The following is a 26,163-nucleotide window of genomic DNA, read 5'->3' as shown; positions in this document are numbered from 1 at the left end:
TTAGTTCTTATAGTCTCTTTGAGATACCAACTTGGTGAGACAATTGAAGAATCAGTGTACCCTTGATGAAGAGGGGGGAAAAAACTACTGGATTTTTCTTCAGTGAAAAGGAATAAAAATTTAAGGATGTAAAACATTAATATACGTTGTTTTGAGATTAGGAGAAAACTTATGAAGTCTATAGACATTCATTTTGATGTTTGCTATTTAGATTTATTAAAACAAGCTGAATACCATAAATGTAAAATTCACTGGTGGTACTTCTCAGGCTGTTGCTTCCTGCTTAGCTCATCTCCTAATAAAAAAAATATGTGTCAACACAGTACCTTGCCTTTAACCACAAGCCAAGAACTAAGTTTAATTTCCTAGACAAAATATAAGAGCCAACAGTATTCACTTTTTTCTGTTCATGTGTAACAGCTTGGGAATGACCAATGACACTTTCCTACTGAGAAAAAAACCCTTTTCATGGTAGTAGTAACCACAGGTTCGGTTGATTACTCATGTTATTACAGGGTTAGCATCTTTTGTTCTATACTCCACACAAGGAAAAAAGTGCTGAATGCAAAACCACAACCTCAGCTGTCGGTGGAAATGATAGTTAATGGCCCTTTGCTGTTTCATCAGAGGGTTGTTTCTTGGTAGAGAGGATTCTCTAGAGTGTGGTTTCCAAATCAATGGATAACAGTGAACTGCAGCAAAAGTTACATGATCCAATTGCTTATTGCACTTTAAAAAAATTCATTGATTTTTAGAAACTGGCAGGTGGCGTGGTGGTTAAGGGTGCTGGACTCCCACATGGCAGATTGCAGTTTGAGTCCTGGACCTGGCAGATTGCTTTCTCACTTTTTTTTTCTCTTTCTCTCTCTGTTCCTCTCTGATCAAATTAAAATAAATAAAGTTAAATAAAATAATTCTTTTTTTTTTTTGAGAGGTTTTTGCTATAGGGCGCGTGCGCTCGCCAGGCAGAGAGAGAGAGACATAGAGACAGAAAGCGAGAAATCACCCCCCAGGCGGGATGACCACGCCGCAATCCCTTCTCCTCCATTCTCCTCTCGGGATCTTGGGCACGCATGCACACGCACCCAACGTGAGTTTAAGCCACCGGGTCTGGGACTCGAACCGCAGTCGACTACGTGGGAGTCCAGCGACATAGCCATTATGCTAACTGCTGGTCCCAATAAAATAATTCTTAAAAATAGATTGATTTTTATTTTTGGTAAGAGAATTCCAGTTATAAATTATATAAATAAAAATATAAACTTATAAAATATATACATATAATTGCCAATTCAAAATGCCAATTCACATGGGATCAATTTGTACTTTTTTGTTTTTAAAAAGAGATTTTTGCTATGGGGCACATGCACTTGCCAGAGAGACAGAGACACAGACAGAAAGTGAGAAATCATCCCCCAGGGGGGATGGCCACGCTGCAGTCCCTTTTCCTGTTTTCTTCTGGGATCTTGGGCACGTATGCACACGTGCCTGGCATGAGTTTCAAGCTGCTGGGTCAGAGACTGGAACCACAGTAGATTACCTGGGAGTCCAGTGACATAACCATTATGCCATCTGCTAGTCCCTCACTTTGTACTTTCTAAAAAAAATATTTCAAATGCAACTCTAAGTAATGGTGGGGATAAATACAATTCAGAAATCCAAAACCTATATTGAAGACTTATGGTCATCAAAATAGCCAAGATGCGTCCTAAGAAATAATGGCATTTAGCTTAGCATCTTCAAGAAAATCTAGATTTATCAAATAATTTGTCTTTTGTCAATTTCACAAACATTACTGAAACAAAATATATTTAAGGATAATTTGAATTTCTGTAACTATTCCTACACTGGCAAAGTATGATTTCTAAAAATCTTAGGATAATATTTTTTTCAGGTTTTTTTAAAAAAATTATTTATTTACATTAATTCACTATACATCATTACAACAAACAAAATGAGGTTTCCCATCCAGAATACACTGTATATTGGCTCAATCAAGCACATCAACATACGTGTTATTGTCAACAAATAATTTTCCATTAGTTTCCTGTATATTTTGTTATTTTTGCCATCCTTGATTCAGGTTTTTAAGCATATAATTCACTTGGGTTTTTAGTTTATTGATAGGTGTTCAAAGACACATCTCTAAGAATGCTATAGTGGTAATTTCTAAAATGTCTTATTTAAAATTGTCATGTAACAAGACCTTTTACTTGCATATTCATGATACCATATGTAAAAAAAAAATCAGTTTCTTCTATTCTTTAGCCTGGATGTATTAGTGCCACCATTGAAGCTATGTTAATGTAATGTTCTCAATAGAAATTTTAGGTGGATTGTGATAAACATTGCTTTAAAGCAAGTTTTTTTATTTCTCATAGGCAAATTTCCCAAATAACAAACTCCTTCTAGTGTTTAGTAAATACTCCTTTTAGTGTTATTGCTTTTTGAACAATGATTTTTGAAGAAGAGCATTCTAAGATTTGTTACATAGGGTCCCACTTACAATGGGCTCACTCTACTGTGAACTTCAGTGTCCTTTTCACTGAAATTAATACATATATAGAGAGATTCTTAACCTCCTGCCCAGCTCTGACATCTCCGGTCATCCTGGTCCATGAGCATGGATTGGCTTACTCCTTTCTTTTCGTGTGTAGTTTCTCTTTTTAGGAAGTCCTTTCTCTTAAGTCTTCATTTACTGATATAAACACAGATGTGAACATCCTTTACCTCAGGTGGTCGGTCCAGAAGGAGCCCAGGCTTCTATCCCTGTGGGTAACAAGACCATTTCTCTCTTGAACTCCTCATAACTACTGGCTAGGAATGAAGCAGGGATCCATAACTCTGCGTGCTTCTGGCAAGACCTATTTTTTTTTTTCCATGTTAAAACAATTTTTGAAAGATTTTATTTACATACTATTAGTAGTCATTTGGAAACTTACACCTCCAAAATTTTTATCAGTTCTTCAAATACTGCTAGATATCATAGTTTTATAATACCTAGATTATTTACATGCTTATTTCTTCCACAAGAGAGGCACTTCAACAGAGTCCCTACATTGTGACGCCCCGCCCCCCGAGTCTCAGCCCACGTAGGGCATGCTGACACCCAGCATGTACAGGGCAGACCTGAGATGTGAACTCAGGACCCTTTCCACATGGGTCCAACTGTGCCACCAACTGGCCCCTGGCGGTACACATTTAAATTATAGTAATATTGAGACCAGCAGATAGCTACGTCGCTGAACTCCCCAGAGTCGACCACAATTCGAGTCCCAGACTTGGAAGCTTAAACTCACGCTATGCACATGTGCTTGTGTGCCCCCAAACCCAAGAGGCGAATGGAGGAGAAAGGATTGTAGCATGGCCATCCGCACCGAGGCATGATTTCTCACTTTCTGTCCCTCTGTCTTTATTTCAGAAGACATTAACCTAAAAGGATTTCAGATATCAATTGATAATAGTTTTTGATGCAGATTAAAGAATATCTGACAGAGCTGATTAAAACAACCCAAAAGGGCCAACTGGTGGCCCGATGGTCAAGGTGGCTGGATCTCACATGGCCAACTGCACAGTTTTGAGTCTTGGATCTGGTGGCTTTGAGAAACACGCCAGGCACATATGCATGTGCACCCAAAAGGAAAAAAAAGGAGGAGAAGGGACTGCAGATGGCCATTCCTCTTAAGAGGTTCCCTCCCACCCTCTCTCTGTCTCTCAAGAGGATATGCACCTCAGCCAAAAATTTTCAAAAATCAAAAGTGACTCTGATATAGCTATGCAAAGACTTTTGCAGGGTCGTTTATAGCAGCATTATTCCTTGATGCCAAAAAGTGGATGCAACTCAAATTCATTATCTGATAAATGGAAAAACAAAATGTGGTAGATCCATACAGGAAACGTATCCAAACCAAAAAATGGATGAAGCACTCATACATGCTATAGCGTGGATAGGCTGCAAAAACATTGTGCTAAGTGAAGGAAGCCAGATGCAAGAAATCACATATCCTTATCATCCCATTTATATGAAATAGTCAGAAAAGGGAAATCATAAAGTGGGTTTGCGGGGTGGAACGATGGGTGTGTTGCCAGGGATCTTTTGGAGTTTATAAAAGTGTTCTAAAATTGGAGTTCGGTAATAGTTGAACAACTCTGTAAATTTACTGAACAGCTACATTTTGTGGTGTGTCATTATTCATTAGTAATAATTTCTTTAAAGTGGCCCTAGTGTGACTGGAGACATTGATATCAAAGATGCAGAGTGGATAATACTGTACCAGGAAAAATAAAAATTAATAAAAGCAATATATTAGTTTATGTAACTTTTAGACAATATGATCTTAAATATTTGACTTTAATAAATATTAAAAATAAGCATTTTACTATTTGTTTATTATGAAAGAATCTATGTACTCTAAACTATAAAGTTTTTTATTATGAGATTTCTTTTTTTTTTTTTGCTATAGGGCATGTATGGTCATTGGTGACACAAAGACAGAGACAGAGAGAGACAGAGAGAGAAAATATGAAAGCCACCCCCCCACACACACAAAGGGGTGATTTTAGGATTTTGGGCACACACACACACAGGTGCCTGGCCTGAATTTCAAGCCACTGGGTCCAGGACTGAAACCATGGTCAGCCAAGTGGAAGTCCAGCACGCCAACCACCACCTGCTATAAGCATTAAAAAAACAAAACAAAACAAAACTATAGGGTTCTTTTTTTTTAAATGAGTCTTTTTCCTTTTAATAGTATAAAGAAAACTTATAACATAATAAATACTTAATTCAGTTTCCTCACAGTCCAAAAAAGGATCTCTGTAATAAAATTTATGTTTTGTCTTAGATATACCACAAAATTGATCCAAGTCAACTTCTGAATTTTAATCTGCCTGATAAGCTATGATATTTCTCATAAAGGTAAACTTTGGTCTGTGGCCCAAAACAAGAAGATACTACTATCATCCAAGCAGTCCTATTAGGATATTAGCTTTAAAAAAATATTCCGCACAAACTCTTGAGAAGCTGGCATTTAAGTAAATAGAGTTTTAAGAGTTTATATGTAGTGGCAATTGTGTTTTTACCCAGATAAATTTTTTTTTTTAAAAAAAAGCCATGTTGAAATATTTACAAATTTCCAAAATAATATTTCCAAAAGATTTATGTATTTCCATTTAGATAATTAGAACTACTTTTTTCTTCTTTTTTTTTTTCCTTTTAAGTACTGAGGAAAAAAAAGAAAAGAAACTTCAATGACTCCGGCATATTTGTATCTGGTGAAGAGGTAAAGCTACCATACTGCTTTAAGAAGTTAGCTATTCTATGGGAACCAGCAGTTAGCGTAATGGCTATGTCACTGGACTCCCATGTAGTCGACCGCAGTTCGTGTCCCGGACCCGGCGGCTTAAACTCATACCGGGCGCATGTGCATGCGTGCACAAGATCCCGAGAGGAGAATGGAGGAGAAGGGATTGCGGCATGACCTTCCCCCTGGGGGATGATTTCTCACTTTCTGTCTCTATGTCTCTCTCTCTCTGGTGAGCGCACGTGCCCTATAGCGAAAATCACTCAAAAAAAATGAAGTTAGCTATTCTACATTATTTTAAGTTTTATGATAAATTCATCCTTTTTTAATTTTTCAAGTTAGGCTTCCTATTGGGTGGAAATATGGGATCCAAGTTTGACAGTACTGACATGAATACTATGGCTAACAAAGACAATGCAAGGAAGAAACTTTGTTTTTTATGAAGTCTTAGAATATAGCCTTGGCTTAAAACGTCTGAAGAGACAAATATTTTAAAAGGCCTTTTTACATCTTATAACTGGAAGGAATGGCTGTTTTATCTCTCCCTTTGTAGAGCCTGTAGGTCTAAAACGCATTTAGAGCACAGCAAAACAGGATAACGGATTATGAAAATTATTTTATTTTCTAAGGAGGTGAGCTCTTTTTACACACTGTGAATTCACTACATAACTGTATATGCTTTATAGACATTTTAATCATTTCTGATAAATAGTAAAGATTCCGAATCCCAAATCTGAAATACTCTAAAATCTGAAGCTTTTTGAGCACCAACACGATGGTGCCACTGGTAGAAAATCCCAGTTAACCTCATGTGACAGGTCACAGCCAGAATGCCACAATCCAAAAATACTGTATAAAAATGACCTTAAGATTGTATATAAGGTATGTATAAAACACACATGTGTAGACTTACGTTACTTCCCAAGATTACTCATTAATACTCCAAACTTCAAAAATGCTCTAAAATTCAAAAAATTCTGAAAAATTAAAGTGTTTGGTCCCAAGCATTTTTGATAAGGAATACTCAGCCTGCGGTGGTTTCTATTCTTTCAGCAGTAATAGTGTTCCAGGGGGGAAAAACCATTAGAGTAGTTATTCCTTTTCTTCCTTTAGTCTTTTATTTGTGGACATTAATATTTAGCAATAAATATAGAAGAAAAGCAACACACAAGTAGTTGACTTGCATTGTGGGTGGGAAACTCAGGCCACAGCAGAGCATAACTTCCTGATATTCAGTAGGATGTGCTGTGGGGCACTGAGAGTCTGCAGTGTGAAAGGTGTGTCTTTCTTCTCCCACAGGTCTTAAACGGCTTAGATGGGAGGCTGAACAGGATGACTGGTCCTAATTTTTGCAGTTCAGCCATTTTTCTTGATCTCATTCTCTGATACCATATATGCCAGATGGTTCGATGGATTTGTTATAAACTTCTAAGATAAAAGGGAATTTGTTGTTCATTGTTTACGTGAAATGTTGGCTTGTGTTCATCTTATTCAACAAAAAATAGACTCCAAAAATGCCCATAAGTTCAGTTACTAAAATTCCTTTAAAGATCTTCTTTACCAGTGGTTTCATATTGTGGGCCATCCTGAAACACGAAATTTCCTGGCTGAGCATGTGTGTGAGTTGACAAAGTCCTGCCCTGCCTGGCAAGACCTTTAACACTCAGTCTCCTTACCACTCTTGGTTTTGAGACCAGCAGGGATAATTCCATCATGTTCTCTATTCCTGAGTAAGATTAATGCCCAAGGGATCAGAAGAGGGTGTAATGGTTATGTCACTGGACTCCCACGTAGTCAACTGTGGTTCAAGTCCCTGACCTGGCACCTCAAAACCCATGCTGGGTGCCTGTACGTGAGTGCCCAAAATCCTGAGAGGAGAGTGAAGGAGAAGTGATTGGAGCATGGCCATTCCCCCTGGGGAGTGATTTCTTGTTTTCTGTCTCTCTTTCTCTCTGGCGAGCACACACATCCTATAGCAAGAATTTCTTAGAAAAACAACAGCAACAAATCTAATACCCCAATATACCTAAGACTTCCAGGTAACACTTCAGCTCCAGACTTTCATTTACATAATCTCTCTGCACTTCCTTTTCTCTGATCCAATCTTCCAACTGTCTCTGACTGCTGAAATCTGTCCATTGTATCCTCTGAATTCATGGTCCGTCACCAGCCAAATCATTCCCTTTCCTTTTGTACCTCTGGCCATAGAGTGGGAGGTGGTTTAAGTGTCCTTCTTATATTTCATCAGAGCCCACATATTCTCTCTCCTTCCTACAACATCCTGACTTTTTCCTCCTTTTAATATTGCATCATTAAGCTATAGCCTCACTAGTCTTCTGGTTGTTGTCGTCTGTAGATCCCTCATTCTCCTTCGTTCCAGAAAGATCTTAGCCATTGTTCACTGTCATTCTCTCCAATAGCATTCCTATTATAAACTTCAATATCCATATACATGGCGTTCCAAACACTCCAGTTTCTCAGTCCTGTGATTTAACTTCCACCCAGATCTTGCTCTTCAGCTTAACCTTAGCCAGTTCTTCCCTGGGCATATCCTAAAACTTGCATCCTAATACTAACAGCCCCCATTTCCCATCTTGCCTCAATTTTATGAAGTCTATTCTACATTTTCCAGCTGTCCCCTCTAGAACCCATTCCCGCAATCGTTCAACTCCAGTGAAATGAACAGTCCACTAGTACTAATATCTGTTCATGGTCCTGTACCCTCTTCATGCCTTTGCTCCCCTCATTATCCACCCTGAATTTCATGGCCTGTCATTTGCCCTTCTCTCTCTTCATTGTATTCTTCTGACACAATGCCAGTCATGGCTAAACCCAACTCAGCTGCCTACCCTGGGCTCTGCACCTGGTGATAGTTTCTCATATTATAGAGGAAAATAAAAAATAAGACTCACATTACAAATTAGGGCTACCAAGTCCTGGCAAATGCCAATAGTTATGATCATGATCATCAATCACAATGTCCTACCTTACTGTATGCCTGGCAGGATTCTCAGTGTTCTATCTGCAGAAACTCATTTATTCTTCAGTAACACTATGAGATAAGTACTATTATCTTCTCTCTTTTAAAATTGAGAGAATAAGGTCCTGAAAGGTTAACTTGTTTATTGTCACAGAATTAGTAATAATGAGGTTAGGGTGTTTTTTGTTTGTTTGTTTGTTTGTTTGTTTTTGCTATAGGGCATGTGGACTTGTAAGAGAGAGACAGGGAAAGTGAGAATCATCACCCCATCCCCGGGGGAAGGGATTATTTGTTTTAATTATCATACTGTCTACTGACTTAAAATTAGAAAAAAAATTGCCGATCATTATATTGGTGTAACCGGTGCAGGGACCAGCCTTGAGGCATTGAAGGTCTCCTCAGTGGTGGCTTCTTGCCATTATCTTGACAAGTAGCCAGCAGGAAATGCTCTGCAAACTCTGCAGCTTTGCCCCCACTGTTGTTGGAACTTTTCTCCCCATCCTTGTCTGGGGAGCCCCATAAGCATAATAACTCCTCTCTTGCTCTGCCCAGGAATAGTGTGTGATTCTTCTGACTGCTGCGTTTAAGGGGACAAACAGCCATACCCATCCCAGCTCTTTATTTCTCTTTCTTTGCTTTTGGGAGTGACTATCTGTGGGATCTGTGGGCTGTGTTCTGTTCCCCTAAGGGCCTAGAGGGGATGTCCACCCTGTCTAGCACTGCAGACTGGGTAAGTCCCTAATTCTGAGTTTTAGGAGTACATTTGCCCACAGATCTGAGCTGCATTCACTATTCTTGACTTTATCAACAAAATGGTAATATTTTGCTCTTCCATTTGTTTTAATTTTTTCTTCTTTTTCTTTTTATTTTTTTTTCTAAGTGAAATTTTTGCTATTGGGCTTGTGCTCTCACTGAAGAGACAGACAGAGAGACAGAGACAGAAAGCAAGAAATTACCCTCCGAGGGGGATGGCCATCCCACAGTTCCTTCTCTTCTATTCTCCTGTTGGTATTTTGGGCATGCATGCACATGTGCCTAATATGATTTTCAGGCTACCAGGTCCAGTGTCATGTGGGAGTCCAGCACCTTAACCACCACACCACCGGCTGGCCCTTTCATTGTTACTTTAATTTATAATTCCTGATGATATATGATTTTTATAATCTTTTCATATGTTTATTTGTCAACTGTATATTTCTTTGGTGAGGTATCTATTTAGATCTTTTGCCCATTTTTTCCATTAGGTTGTTTGCTTTCTTACTGTTGATTTTTAAATGTTCCTTGTATACTTTGGATCAGTCTTTTACAAAATATGTATTTTGTAAATATTTTTCCCAGTCTGTGACTTGTCTTTTCTTCCTCTTTTTTTTTTTTCTGGAGAGGCTTTTCTTTTCTTTTCTTTTCTTTTTCGATAGGGCGCGTGCGCTCGCCAGACAGACAAGAGAGAGACAGAGAGACAGAAAGCGAGAAATCACCCCCCAGGGGAGATGGCCATGCCACAATCCCTTCTCCTCCATTCTCCTCTGGGGATCTTGGGCACGCACGCACATGCGCCCAGCGTGAGTTTTAAGCCATCGGGTCCGGGACGTGAACCGCAGTTGACTATATGGGAGTCCAACGACATAGCCATTATGCTAACTGCTGGTCCCGTCTTTACTTCCTCTTAAAAACCTCATATTTAGGACCAGCAGTTGGCATACTAGTTTCATTGCTCGACTCTCACATGCTTGACTGCTGTTTGAATTCCAGACCTGGTGACTTAAAATTCACATTGGGTGGATATGCTTGTGTGCCCAAGATCCCAAGAGGAGAATGGAGGAGGAGGGATGGTGGCTGGCCATCTCCCCTAGGGGGTGATTCTTGCTTTCTGTTTCTCTGGCAAGTGCATGCACCCTATAGCAAAAATCTCTCTAACAAACAAGCAAACAAACAAAAACAAACAAAAAACCTCTATTTTATCTATTAATGATTGATAATAAATTACACTCTGTATCTGTTATGTGTCAGGCTCTGTGTTAGGTGTTGGAAATACAGATATGAGGAAGCCAAAACTCCTTGTCCCAAAGACTCTCCAAGCTTGGTGGAGAAAATAAACAAAATGATAAGATAATATGATGAGTACATTGATAGAGCTATACCCCATGTAGTAATTTGCTCCCTAATGATGTTTCAGTCAAAGGCAGCCACAGATCTGATGGTAGTCCTATAAGAAGCATATAGACAATACCACATAGCCTAAGTGTGGTAGTGGTAGGCTACCCCATCGGGATTCATGTAAACACACCTTCTGATGTTTGTACAATAAAATTGCCTAGCAAAGAATCTCTCAGATCCCTGTTGTTAGTGATGCATGACTGTGTATTAAGGGAGTAGAGGCAATGAGAACTGTATTCAACCTGAGTGATTTAACAGAAGCTTTCTGGAATAGGTGATATTCAAGCTGAGTCTTAAAAAGTGGGAGTCATCAGGTGACAGAAGGTTCAGCATGAGCTGGGGATGGAAATCTAGTTCATAATTCTAGAGCTTTAAGTCTGAGACAGAGAATGTTGAGATGAAGGGCAGAAGCCCAAGGACAGTCTCCTATGTCACATGAAAGAACTTGTAGTCTTGAGTGGTTCTTAGTTGAGGAAAGGCATGCCATAATCACATTTACCTTTGAGGAAGAAAATGCAAAATGGAGTTGAGAGGACATTAGTAAAGACCAGGAGCTAGTGAAGTAGCCCTCAGGGTTTTGGTAAGACTACAATGCAGAATAGGCAGAATACTAAAACTAATAGACAGTTTAAGAGATAAAACTGGCAGATCTAACTCAGCCTGCCGAATCCCAGGTTGAGTGTGTTAGAAGTTCTGGAGAGAGGTCTCTCTGGAAGGTAGGGACTGAAATGCATCAGCATTTAGAAGTGGTAAAACTATGGGAGGAGGTTGGACAATGGTAGCTTTCCAAAGGTTAATGTGGATATTAAAAGACTTACAAATGGATCTTTGAAATACATTAGTGCTACTACAAAAAAAGGTAATTGGTGTTCTATGGACAAATGAATAAAACTGTAGTGTGAAATGAAGTTGGAAGGATGAATAAGATGGTCAAGTATATAAGTAAACCATGTCTTATTTCATAAATGCTATAGTAAAGTATGTTTACCTGCAGGAATGCTTTTTAAGCTTTGATTTTTGGCATGCCACTTGATAACAAATGAAGCCAAATCTCATTTTGAATTTCTTTCTTAGTTCAAATAGTAATTGTGAACTTAGTTTTTGTTTATTTGGTTGGTTCTGAGAATGATCTGCATTTACGTACTGGGTTATGAAATTATAAAAGTTACCAGTTAAATATTAGCATGTATATTTAAAAGATAAATGGTACTATTATATCATCAAAGCAATGGTTTCATAAAATTTTTATTTGAGGAGGAAAATTAATTCCTATCTTTAAAAAACAGAAATTTTAAAGCTTTAATAATATGTTTCATTTATACATTAGTGCTGAAGTATGATCCTGAGTTGATAAGATAAATGTCTAAAATTTTTTTTTTTTGAGAGAGATTTTTGCTATAGGGTGCGTGCGCTCGCCAGACAGACAGAGAGAGACAGAGAGACAGAAAGTGAGAAATCACCCCCCTGGGGGGATGGCCACACCACAATCCCTTCTCCTCCATTCTCCTCTTGGGATCTTGGGCACGCACGCACACGTGCCCGGCATGAGTTTAAGCCACCGGGTCTGGGACACGAACCGCGGTCGACTACATGGGAGTCCAGTGACATAGCCATTACGCTAACTGCTGGTCCCGATAAACGTCTAAAATTTAAATAACCACTTTTTATGAGGGCATTTGTAAATTAAACTAAGTTATGGGCCCTATTGTCTGTCCATATAGCACCCTTTCTTATTTTATATAACCTGGTTTATATTGTATACACTATGGAGTGTGTGTGTATTCAGGGGGTAGGAGCAGGGGGTCATCATATTTTTCCATGAGTTCGTGGTTGATTTCCTCTGGGGTGGGCATCTGACTCATTGGCCTTATCAGGTCCCTCACCTGGATTTTTCTAGATGATAGAAGTCAACTCCTAATCGACCTTTCAGTTTCTACTCCTGCTCCATTAGAGATTAATTTTCATTTACTAGCCACAATGATCCTGTTAAAACATATGTCAAATCACATCACTTTCTTACTCAAAATCCAACAAGGGACTAATATCTTTATTATCATTATCACTCTAAGGAAAAAAAAAAAAAAACAACCCAAAACCTAAAGCCCTTTTCAGGGCCATCACTTGGCCTCTGGCTATCCTTCTGACAGCCCTTCCTCCTCCTCAGCCCAGTCATGCTGGCTTTCCTGCTATCACCTGAACCCAGCTAAGGATGCTCAAGTCTCAGTTCTTTCCCCTTGTTCTTTCTATGCCAGGAACACTCTCTTCCCAGTCTTGTCTGCGGCTCCCTCAATCAGGTGTTTGATCAATTGCTCTTCTTTTCAGAAAACCTTTTCCTAACCCTTATCTGAAATAGCACTATCTCCTATTTAGTTTTCCCCTACTTTACTTTTAAAACCATAATCTCTACCTGACATTCTAGTACATAATTACGGGTTACGTCAATCTCCTCCACCAGAATGAGGACAGGAGTTTTATCTCCTTTTTCAAAGGACAGTGCCTGAAATGATGCCTAGAGCACTTTTAGGTTTGTAGTATAATGAAGAAGAAGGAATAGAGACTTCCCGTCTACCTACTGCTCCCACATAGACAGTCTTCCCCGTTATGTTCTCACATTAGAGTGGTACATTTGTCACAACAATGGATCTATGTTGACACATCATTATCATCCAAAGCACACAGTTCATATTAAGGTTTGCTCTTGGTGTTATACATTCTATGGTTTGCACACTTGCATAATAACGCATGTTCTTTGTTGTGGTACCACACAGAGCATGTTCACTGCCTTAGAACCTCTGTGCTTGGCCTTTCCATCCTTCCTCACAACCTCAACTTCTGGCAATCATGGATCTTTCTTCCTCAGAATGTCAGATAGTTGGGATCACCCAGAATGTAATCTTTTCAAGTTGGCTTCTTTCACTTAGCAACATGTGTTTAAGATTCCTCTGTGCTTTTCATGGTTTAATAGCTCATTTCCTTTTATTGCTAAATAAATATTCCATTGTGTGGTTATACCACAGTTTGCAATCCTAGTTACCCACCTAAAAGATGTTTTGATTGCTTCCACATTTTTGTAACTATGAATAAACACCCATATGCAGGGATCAGCAGATGGCGAAATGGTTATGTCACTGGACTCCCACATAGTCGACTGTTGTTTGAGTCCTGGACCTGTTGGCTTAAAAACTCACACTTGGCTTGTGTGCTTATGTGCCTAAGATCTTGAGAGGAGAATGGAGGAGAAAGGATTGCAGTGGGGCCATCCCCCTGGGGAGTGACTTCTCACTTTCTGTCTTTCTGTCTCTCTCTTTCTAGAGTCTTTCTGGCAAGCACATGTACCCTATAGCAAAAAGTCTCTCTTAAAAACAGAAGTAAAAACATCCATATGCAGATTTTTGTGTGAATATAAGTTTTCACCACATTTGTGCAAATAGCAAAAGGTGTGATTATTGGGTCAGATGATAAAAGTGTGGTTAATTTTGTAAGGAATCACCCAGCTGTCTTCTGAAATAGCTGTGTCATGAATGAGAATTCCTGTTGCTCTGTATTTTGGGTAGATTTTAATGTTAGTGTTTTGGAGCTTCGTCATTCTGATAGATGTGTAGTGGCATCTCGTTGTTGTTTTAGTTTGTATTTCCCAGATGACATATGATGTGGAGCTCAAAAGTATTTGATGAATTGGTGTTTAAAATGAGAATGGAGAGAGTCCTTCTGAGGGTCAAGATCTGTGAAATACCACGTTTTAGAGGAAATCTTGATGGCCAAGTTTCTTTCCAACTAGAGGATGCTGTTCTGTGGCAGATGAGATCTCATTGTGTCATAAGAGAAGTAGAGAGGTGAGCCCGAGAGAAAGGTACTGTAGACACTTGAGTCCCTGATTCCGGCTGTCCCTGAGGTCTCCCCTCTGTGATTCTTAGTGTTCTTCCAGTAAATACTTATCTTTGATTAAAATAGCATGTCAGTTTGTTTCCCAGAAAGTCTTGACAAATGGGACTTGTCTATGTATTGACATTGACACTGAAAAATAAGATTTAATGAAAACTGAAAAAAGAAAACTAGGGAATAACTAGGATTGTTAGAGAACTTACCATGGCAGATGCTGCCTGCCTTGTCCACATTCTCTCGGCAGTCTCCCCTCTTGTCCTGATCCATCGCCTCTAGCTGTAATAATGTCCCATTCTTTGCCTGAGGACTTCCTTCTGGCTGCACATAGAAAGACTAGAAGTGCTAGGGGATTGGTGACATGGGAGCAGCCCTCAGGCATCGTTAAAAAGAGGCGGATGATCAATACAGTCCCTCGAGTAGGCCAGCTCTGGAGTACTCCACGCCATTACCGAGAGGGTCATGCTAGATTGAGTTCCGGCTGCTTGTGGCAGCTCCCGTGTGTTACCACCTATCCTCACTTCCTCCCTTCCCTGAATGATGGCACCTCTTTCCCACATGTTTCCTGGGATCACCACCAAAGTGATTCTTGTCTCAGGCTCTGCTTCTGGATTAATCAACCTAAATTTCTATACATAAAACACTTCAATTTAATGGAAACCAATATGTTCAAAATAAAAATGTACATATTCAATCTAATGTAAATCATGTTACAATGGAAAAGAAATTCATGAAACTGAAATAAAAACAGTGAAAACATACCGTGTTTACCATATGCCAAACATTGTTTCAAGATCTTTGTATATAATTTATTTGATTCACACAGAAACATTATCTGTTAGATTGATGCCATTATGATCAGCTAAATCCAGGGTTTCAAAAATGTCCAGATTCACACCATTGGTTAAAAGTGGAGCCAGACAAAAAGTATGTCTGTGATATTAACCATGATAGAATAATTAATAAATATTTTTAAAAGAAGATTTTTAAAATAATGCCATAATATTATGCAAGTGTTGTATAAAATTAAATTGTATATATAGGAAATATAAGAATAGTGCTGAAAAATAATGGCATTTAATATTGCAATAATCTTGAGAAGGGCAGGGTTACCATATAAAGTGAACCCTAGTTTTCTTTTTTATCAAAGTATCTCCTATGGGGGATGGTCATCCCTTCCCCATTTCTCTCTTTTAGGATTTTGGACACACACACACACACACACACATACACACACACACACATGCCCAACATTTTTTTTTTTTTTTCGCATCACCTGGTCCATGACTTGAACTGTGCAGTTGACCATTTGGGATCCAGCTGCCTTGGCCACCATGTCACCGGCTGCCCCAGAAATAAATACATTAAAAAAGATCCCTTTAGGGGCCAGTCAGCGGCATGGTGGTTGGGACGCTGAACTCTCACACGGTTGACCACGGTTCAAGTCCCAGACCTAGTGGCTTTAGAATTATGCCAGGCATGTGTGCATGTATACCCAAAATTCCAAGAGGAGAATGAAGGAGAAGGAATTGTGGCATGACCATCATCCAAGGTATGATTATTCAGTTTCCCTCTCTCTTGGTTGTCTCTGGTGAGCTCACATGTCCTATGGCAATATCCTCCCCCCAAACGAAACAAAACAAAACAAAGCAAAACAAAAAACCCTCTAAACTGATGCTAAGGTATTAGTTATTCATGAAAGTGGTTTGTCATTAGCATTTAACAGTGAATGATCACTAACTGCAGCTCTTCTGATTAGCAATAATATAGCCTTTAAGAAAACAGAAAGAGTGGGCACAGTTTAAAGCTAGAGTCAGCACATGTAATAAGGCAATGCTCTGTCCCTTATATGGAGTTGGCATTAAACTGCAGCTAAAAAATTGGTCTCTCTGGGCTTACAGTCAGGGGCAAATGGCTAGCTGGCTCTATCCTCCTGGCCTGGCAGTCAGGAATTCTTGGACACTTCACGAAAAGCACTGAGCTGGGCACTTGGGAACAGACAAAAAGACCAAGATATAGAGTACAATCTTTAGGTCTTAAAATCTCATGAAGTAAACAAGCCTGTGAGGATAACTTGGATTTTTTTCTTTTATGAGAATAACTTTAGGTGAGGTAATTCGGAGCATTCAACTTCAGATGGAAGTCTGCCCCTCTGCACAGTTTCAAGTGCTTGACTTGTTGCAACTGTGGATGTGGTTACCCCAGAAGGGAGAAGATGCAAAGCAAAGTGTTACCACCCTGGGAGCTTTGTAGGTGGTTTTCTTACAGCTCTTTAGATCGGAGGAAGTCAAAAGCCTCCTGACTCTATGACAGAAAACTGCTGTCGCTAAAAGCCTTTGCTTTTTGCAGAGGCAGAAGTGTCAGTGAACACATCAGGACACTGGGCTGAAGACAGCGGAAGTGTGACATCAGCTCTGGCAGGGAAATGAGAGCAATTTCCTTCTACCTCAGGGTGACCCACAGGAAGGAGATAGGAAGTCAGGTCAAAATTCGCTTGACACCTCTGTCCTGGGAAATCCTATCAGGTGACTAAAAAGAAGACGTAACCCATTGAGTTGCTGCTTATTGCCAAGAGAAGGAAGGTGCTCTGAGGGAAACCCCCATCCGCAGGCCAAGAAAACAGAATATTGCTGTCTTGCTGAAAAAGCTGGCTAGACACTAAAGACTTCTTCAAAGTCAACCTGGGTAACAGCATATCTTAAAAAAAAAAAAAAAAAAAAGTCAACCTGGGTGACAAGAAATATTTCCCAGTCTTGCATATTTTCACATTTTTTTTTCTTCAATGGAAGTGCAGACTAAATCTAATATGTCTTTTAGATTTCCCCTCTTGTGATTGACTTCTTTGTTTTAGGAAAAATATAATCTGGGAGAATGCATGGCATTATTTTTGTTGTGTTTTTAAACTGGTTTCCTAATGAAATCATAAATGTGGCCAACATATAAATCATGATCTATGATTCTAATTAGCAAATGATGCTCTTAACTTTCAAACAGGACAAGTCATATATCATTAAGTCTAGGGGTGCTAAATCTTAATAAAATATTGGTATGTATTTAGAGTGCTTAGAGTAATTAAATCTGTCCTATAATAATAAAAAAAGCATGATTATTTCAGGAAGAAGAAAGATGAGCACTTTAGCTTTCTTATGTAGCACTGGGGTACTGACTGTCTTTCAAAATGAAAAGAATAGGTAAAACCTTTAAATGATAGTCACTGCCAACCATTTATGGAATTAAGGAAATGAGTTAAAACAACCAAGCAAACAAACAAGAATCAAGAAAGGAAAGCAGCAGGATATTAAAAAAAACCCCTCAAATTTAAAAAGTTTGAATAGTAAATAGAGTGGTCTTAGAGACTTCTCAGATATAAAAAGTCTTAAGACGTATTTTCTCTTTCTAATCACCATCTGGAATTCTTTTGGAGAATGTTATCACTTTCAGTATGTTAAGTTAGGCTAGGTTGATAAATTTGGGTTGCCTGTACCCCCATCATGATACCTAAAGGATTATCTGGGAGATCCTTTGACTGGATTTATATATATATATATATATATATATTTCACTTTTTTTTCATTAGCACTGTAGGCTTGATGGCAAATGGCAGTCTACTGACCCACAATCAGCCAATTAGAGTCACTCCCTAGGGTTTGGTTATTCTGGAGCAGAGTTGGGAAGAAAAACCATTATAATTTATTGATTCAGCTTAACAATAACCCACAATCCTCAGACCAGCTATAATTTATTGATTCATTCCTGCATGGTTTTGTACAGAAAGGTTGCATAGATTCTTTGGTTGAGACTTTCTGGGGTTGCCTGGTACGGATGGTCTGTATTGAATATAGTTCCTCATATTTGTCTTCCATTCATGAGATCCTCCATAGGCCTTCACTAAGTGTTGTGTCTTAGCTAAAATTGGTCAGAGTTACTTTTTAATATGTGTATAAACAAAGAACCCTAAATCAAATAATACTGAATGCATTAAGTTTTCAAGACCGAATAAAGAGACAGTAGCTAGCTTGGTTGGACAGAGTGGTTAAGAGCATCAAGTGGTTTCAACCACTCCCAGCTTGGTTGTTTATTAGCTCAGTGATTTTAGATAAGTTGCTTGTCCTCTCTAGCCTCATTTCTCTCCTCTGTAAAGTGAAAATAAATTATTTTCCTTCAGTGGCTGTCATAATTAAATGAGTTGCTGCATGTGAAACACTACTATGTGTAGCTGATATTTGTTATGAGGTACCACTATTGTTACTGCCAGAAATACTTAGCTGCATGGATGTTTATTTCTAAACTTTGTTTTACTGGAGCCAAATACAGAATTACTGAGAATTTTTCGGGCTTTGCAGTCTTAACATTAAGGATAGAAGCTTTCAATGTTCATAATATTTGACTAATAATGGCTTTAGTTACGTTGGGAAATTATAACATGTATGTTCTGCAAAATCTCAAACTAAAAACAACAGGGTCATGAGGACACCTAAGGTTGGGAGATTGCTTTCAATACTTTTTGAGCTTTATGATCACAGCATTAACAAAACTAGCAGAACACCTCATCAAAATACGAGCATTTTAAAATATCTATTATTACAGTGAATTAACCTTTGTAGCCTTATAACTTAGGCTGTTGCATTCTCCTTTGAGATGTAGGATGTGAGATAATTTACTTCTGATAGAGAACATTTTTATTCCTATTAAAAATACCACCCGAAGTGCAGCCATTTTCACTAACCCATTATTTTTATACAGGAGTGAGTTTGCAAATATTAGAAGACTTATAACAAAAAATCAGCAGCTCTTCGATCCATGCATTGCTACTCCTGAAACACAGTTTTCTTTAGGCAATTGCTTTCAATTTGTTTAATCTTTGTAGTTTCTTCACCTGCACTTGTTGCTTCCCAGATAGTGGAAAGTTCAGCAATTCATGAATCCATTAAGCCAACAAATGCTTGCACTAAAATAAAACACGTAACTTTATGAATTTTTCCTTAAGGTTTTCAAATGTTGATAAAATTTTTTCCTAATTGTGAGAAAACTTAAAACATTAATATGCTAAGAAAAATCTGATATAAATCAAAAATAAATTATACATGTTATCAACATCATTTTTCTTTTTCTTTTCTTTCATTTATTTATTTTTACATTTTTCCACAAACATTTACTTTGCATAGCAAAAAATTTTAGCTCATACTCCATAATTCTTGACTGTTTACAAACAACTTTCAAAATTTCAAAATACTGAATTTTAAAGATAATGTTCAAAATATGTCTTATAATTTTGTATAATTTTATAACTCTATAATTTTTCTATTTGCTGAGTATAAAGTAATATATATATGTGTGTGTATATATATATATATATATATATAGCCCTCATGTTATAGCAGAAAAAACTGTAAAAAGAAGAAAAGCAGTATTAAACCACAAAGGATTAAATTCGTCCAAAGAAAGGTTTGACTTTCGCTTTTATCTCCAAACCCTTGGAATATCCTGCTTATGAAAGTGTCTTATAGCCTTGGGGCGTGCCAAGAAAGTCTGTGCTAACACTGAGATTTATTATGGTGGGGGCCCTTGGGCTATAAAGTGCCAGGCTGACCTTTGGAAGTCTTAGAGACAAAGTGCAGTGATACAGGAAGTCAACCATGTCTATGTGACCAAGCTCAGTAAAAACTGGACATCAAGCCTTGGGTGAGCATCCCTGGTTGGTAATACTACACACATTCTGTCATATGTCACTACCAGGAAAAGTTAGCATTGTGCATTACTCCACTGGGAGAGGACAACTGGAAGCTCTGAGCCTGCAATGCTCTTGAATTTGCCCCAGGCAACTTTTTTTTTTTTAAATCTGTATTCTCTCATTGTAATAAAGTATGAGTGTAATGACTTTCATGAGTTCTCTGAGTCCTTCTAGTGAACTGCTGAATGTGTGGGTGGTCTCAAGGACCCCCAAACTTACAGTTTGTATAAGAAATAAAGGTGGCTTTGAGGACTTCCAGACTTTGCAAATATCATAAGGCTTATAACAAAAAATCAGCAGCTCTTCAATCCATGCATTGCTGCCCCTGAAACAGTTTTCTTAGGCAATTGTTTTCAATTTGTTTAATGTCAGTTCTTAGCCCAATTTCTTAGCTCTTTATAATGAAAACAGTTTTACATTGAATTTTCCCTTTTACATATAGCACAATATACTTCCTACTATAGAAAATGATGACTAACTTATTTTACTCTACATATATACACCTAGTCCCCCTACAGCCCTAGCTTCCCATGATGGTAGTCCCCCCTTATCTGTGGTTTGCTGTCATGGTTTCAATTACCTGTGATATAGTATAATAAGATTGTTTTGAAAAGAGAGAGAGACCACATTCACAGAACTATTATTATAGTTTATAGTTATAATTGTTCTTTGATTATTAGTTATTATTGTTAATCTCTTACTGTGCCTAACTGACAAATTACATCAATATAAAATTTTAAATTAAACTTCATCACAGTATGCACCTGTAGAAGAAAATGTAGTGTATATCTATGGTTTCAGGCATTCACCAGGGATCTTGGAATATACCCCCCCACATGGATGAGGTGGGGGAGGAAATATTACACTTTGGGAGGATGAAATGTACATTATTATGATTGGGTAAATAATACTTTGAGTACATTCATATGATATATTTTGTAGATTATTACTTTTTTATGCACATTATTTGTTTTTCCTGGAGTTAATAATTGGTGGTGTTTGGCTGGTTTTCTTAGCTTTGTACATCTCTATCTCTAACTTGCTATCCCCAGTTTACCATTGCCCATCCCAGTCTCTTATGGGGGGTTAAAATGTTCTTGTAGTGTTAGTCCTAGTTGAGTATATTTTTTTTGGAAATGTCCCTCCTGGACTTCTTGGTCCTTCAGGTCCAAACATTGCTGGTGGCTTTATAGGCCTGCTGTGCAGCTGGCTTCTTGGGACTTCCCACACAGCCTGCTGGAAAATCTCCTAACTTACTTTGTGTGTTAAGTGCTCTGTTTCTAGGTTTTCCTGATTTAATTTTTCATTTTGTTAAACATTTTCTTGAACTTTCTCAAGATGGCTTATAAGAAAGGGTGTATAGGAAATAACATTATGACTTCTTCAATGAATAAAATTGTCCTTATCCTGGCAGTTGATTAATAATTTGGCTGAGTATGAAATTCTAGTTTGGACACTAATTTTCTTCTAAATTTATTTAGCTATTTGAAGAAACTGATCCATCATCTTTCAGTTTCCAGAATAGCTATTGCGGAGTTTGGCAACATTCCATTTCCTCATCCTTTGTGCTGTTTGTCTCTTGAACTTTAAGGATTGTCTCTGTATCCAAGATTCTCTGAAATTTAATGATACACCTTCAGGTCGACGTTTTGTTTTTTAAACTCATTTTGTGGGACATTCATTTTGGAAACTCATATTCTTCAGCCATGGGAAAAATTTAAAAATAAGTTCCTTGATAATTTTGTTCCTTCAATTACTTTTTTTCTCTTTCAGGAGCTCTTATTTCTTAGGTGTTGGACTTCCTGAACTGATTCTGTAGTTGTTCTAATTTTCTTTATTTGACGCTTTGTTTATTTATTTATTTTTACATAGTGTGTATGCACTCGATGGAGACAGAGAGAGAGAGAGAGGGAGAGAGAGAGAGAGAAAGAGAGAGAGACAGAGACAGAGAGAAATTACTCCCTGGGGGGATGGCCATGCTGCTGTCTCTTCTGCTCTGTTTTCCTTTTGGGATCCTGGGCATGCATGCATGCATATGTGTGGTTTTCAAATTTCTGGTCTGGGACTCCAACTATAGTTGGCCATGTGGGAATCCAGCACCATAACCACCACATTACTTCCATTTTAAGCCATTTTTGTTGTTTCTTGATGAGTTCTTCAACTTTGTCAACTCTTCAACTGTTTTTAAAATTTCTGTTGCTGCAGTGTAAGTTCTAAGAGCTTTTCTTCTCTAAATGTTCTTGTTTCATGGAACTTCCATGACTTTTTTGTTTTTGTTTTTGTTACAAGGTGCATGTGCTCATTGGAGAGAAACAGAGAGAGAGAGACAGAGAGAGGGAAAGTGAGAAATTACCCCACAGCGGGGATGGCCACACTGCAAACCCTTTTCCTCCATTCTTCTCATGGGATTTTGGGCAGGTACACACACATGCCTGGTATGAGTTTCAAGTCGCCAGATCTGATACTTGAACCACGTTAGGCCATGTTGGAATGCAATGCCTTAACCACTATATCACCTTCTTGCTCCCTTCTATGCCTTTTTAAAAATAATATATCCTTCTACATCTTTTCCTCTATATTTATCTCTAGTTCCCCTAAGTTAATATTTTTCCGTTTGTTTGAACTTTGTGTTTTATGCTAAAGTGCTTTCTGAAGTGTGTGTACTCATTGATGTTATTTTATGTTGTATAATGAAATCCTAACTGTTGGACTGAGTGCATTACATGTATAGATGGCACTCCTTAATTTACCAACCTTCTAGTAGAGTGATACTTGAAACTGGTGTTTCATTGGGGGAAACCCCAAATGTTAGTAAGTCTTTTCCTTTGAGCTTGCCTGTTTTCCCAGGGAGGAATCTTCTAGTCACCTGTCTGAGAGAACCTGAGAGCAAACAATTGGAACCTAGTGGTCTCACTGCTCAGTATGATGACTTTCAATGAAATCCTAACCTTTTCAAGGCATTTAATTCCTTGTCAGCTGTTCTAGGGATCAAAAACTTTGCTAGAAAGTAAACTTAGGGTCTTTAACAAGGACTGGGGCAGTGGTATGACTAACTGGGCCAGAAGAGATTTAACTACACTTTATATATATATTTTCAACAAATTGTCCTGTTTTTAAACCCACCCTGAACTGAAGGAGTAACTTCAGAGGTGGTTGATAGTCCAGTTTCTGAGTCATCTGCAGACCTGCAGTGTGAACTGACTTTGGCCTTGTTGAATTACTCCTCTACTTGGTTGCTTATAGTGGAGACGTCTGAACTGAAATCAGTTACCACTCACTCATCTTCTTTCAATCATTCATAATCGGCATTTCTTATCTGTTGTTTTCTCAGCTTTTTTATTCTTTGAGAATTTTTAGCCTTTTTATGTCTTTGTTCTTATTTTAGGGGTTCTGAAAGAAAGTAGAGGTAGCACTATTTTTTTTATCATCCATGTCTCCTGTCCTCAAAACAAATGACTTTCATTATTACTGCAGTAGGGAAGAGAGAATGAGTGTAACTTGGCTTTGGCTCAGAAGTGATACATATCAGTTAGGCTCAGAGTTGATAGGGCAAAAAGCCTGATGACACCAACATTTCACTTCTAGAGGCTATGAAATGTTTCATTGAATGTGCTTGAAAGATGATGTAGACATTAAAAGACACTGATAATGTTGACAACATATTTATTATGTTCTTACTATATGTCAAGTATTGCACCATTACAAATATTGACAAAATTTATACCTAGGACATTCTTTGAGACAGCTACTGTTTATGTCACTTTTTTATAGGTGAAGAAACAGAAGCACAGAAAAGTTAAGTAACTCACTTGAAGTCAATGTAGAGAGAAGAGCAAAGTTGCTGTTGAACCTATGCAGCCTGACTCCAGAGACTTTGGACAATTTGGCCATTTTGATTCATATTTAATTAATCCACAAAAAATTTATTGGGGACTAATTTTGTGCCAGACATCATGTTAGGTACATTTAAAGACATAAAACGAAATAATTTGTATCAAGAAGCTAGCAATATTCACCTATGGGCAGTGATATTACAGGTGATTTTTTTCTTTTCTTATGTTTTCTGTGTTGTCTGATTATTTTTAAATGTAAATAATCTCGAGACCAGCAGTTGGTGTAGTGGCTATGTTGCTGGACTCCCATGCAGTCGACCGTGATTCAAGTTCTGGATCCGGTGGCTTAAACTCACGCCGGGCACGTGTGCATGCGTGCCCAAGATCCCGAGAGGAGAATGGAGGAGAAGGGATTGCAGTGTGGCCATCTCCCTGGGGGGCGGGGGGTGACTTCTCGCTTGCTGTCCCTCTGTCTCTTTCTGTCTTTCTGGCGAGCGCTCATACCCTACAGCAAAAACCTCTCAAACAACAACAACAGAACAAAGAAAAGAAAAAGAAAAAAAGAAATGTAAATAATCTCACATAGTTTCATAACCATTAAAAACTATTTCCATTTGATAAACTAATGGATGGGAATTTGGTTCAGGGATTGGGCACATAGTAATAATGATTGATAATGATGTATCAAACCCTGGTGAAGGAAAAAACACTTATTCATTGGATTCACATGGATTAAAAATCAGTCTGCCAGGTAGCCCAGAGAAAAATGTGAATCTGCCAGCCTACAGATGGAAAATGGAGGAGTAAATCTTCTTTGGAAAAATGAACATGTTTTCAAAGTTTAGTGCCGTTTTGGAGGACATCCAGCAGACAACTTGGTTTTTGAGATCATTAAAGGAAAAAAAAAAAAAATACATGACCTGTAAGTTTAAGTACAAGTTGTAAAGTGTTATTCCTTATCTGTTCTAACAAATTTTCTCTATATAGTGTTTATTAGTTTCTTCCATGAAAGAGATAGAGAAAGAGACAGAGACACAGAGAGAGAGACACCCCAACTCCAACAAGGTCAATGTTGTGATCCATCTCTAGCCTCAGTTAGCCCTGGATCATGGGCACAAGTGGTCCCTGAGTACTCAGGGAGGTCTTTTTTTTTTGGGAGAGGTTTTTGCTATAGGGCGTGTGCGCTTGCCAGACAGACAGAGACAGAGAGACAGAAAGCGAGAAATCACCCCCCCGGGGGGGGGTGGATAGCCATGCTGCAATCCCTTCTCCTCAATTCTCCTCTTGGGATCTTGGGCATGCACGCACACACGCCTGGTGTGAGTTTAAGCCACCGGATCCGGGACTTGAACCGCGGTTGACTACATAGTCCAGCAACATAGCCATTATGCTAACTGCTGGTCCCATCAGGGAGGTCTTGGGATGCAAACCCACAACTTTCCCAAATGGGTCAGCCTCATAGAGTGTTGCATTTTACCCCATGCCACCATCAATACCCAAATTCTATATATTTTTCAAAGCTAAATTCAAATTCTAAGCTCAAATTTGACTTAAATTAAAAACTGAAGTCATAGGTTAGTAAAATTCCTCAACTTTTCTACAATTTAGACAATTATTTATATTTGAATTCCTAATTCTGTTGGAGTCTCTATATCATACCCTCAGTCCTTATTTTATTATTATTATTATTATTTTGGGAGGGTTTTGCTATAGGGCATGTATGCTCACCAGAAAGACAGAGAGAGACAGAGAGACAGAAAGCAAGAAATTACCCCCCAGGGAGGATGGCCATGCTGCAATCCCTTCTCCATTCTCCTCTCAGGATCTTGGGCACGCACGCACACGTGCCTAGCATGAGTTTAAGCCACCAGGTCTAGGACTTGAACCACGGTAGACTACATGGGAGTTCAGTGACACAGCCATTATGGTAACTGCTGATCCCCCCTTAGCCCTTATTAATGTCATATTCTTCACAAAACTTAACAATAGAAACATAGGATATTAGAAATGAAAGGAAACACCACTCTTCATTTTGAAGATTATGTGGTTAAGATATAAGGCATGAGTAAAGATGTTTCTCAAAATCTCTCATGTCAGTGTTGGATCCAGGACCAAATACAGGACTTTTTCATCCTAGGCCAAAGTTCTTTCCCCTATGTTACTTTTTGGATTTTTCTTTAATAATAGTTTTCTTGGGCAAGAGATCGTATTTTATACTTCTTCTTCTTCTTCTTTTTTTTTTTTTTTAGAGTTTTTCCCTGTAGGGCGCGGGCCCTCCCCAGA

At 38.4% G+C, this 26,163-nt stretch overlaps 1 pseudogene; it reads right to left on the bottom strand.

The window, feature by feature from the left end:
• Positions 1-6,645: 6,645 nt before the first annotated feature.
• Positions 6,646-6,888, bottom strand: LOC106734739 (protein CEBPZOS-like; annotated as a pseudogene).
• Between the last annotated feature and the right edge of the window lie 19,275 nt (positions 6,889-26,163).

The sequence above is a fragment of the Tupaia chinensis genome, unplaced genomic scaffold (assembly GCF_000334495.1).
Source record: "Tupaia chinensis unplaced genomic scaffold, TupChi_1.0 Scaffold000208_1, whole genome shotgun sequence".
Lineage (NCBI taxonomy): Eukaryota > Metazoa > Chordata > Mammalia > Scandentia > Tupaiidae > Tupaia > Tupaia belangeri.
Note: the sequence above shows the minus strand (reverse complement) of the source record. Positions and strands in the feature narration are given on the sequence as shown.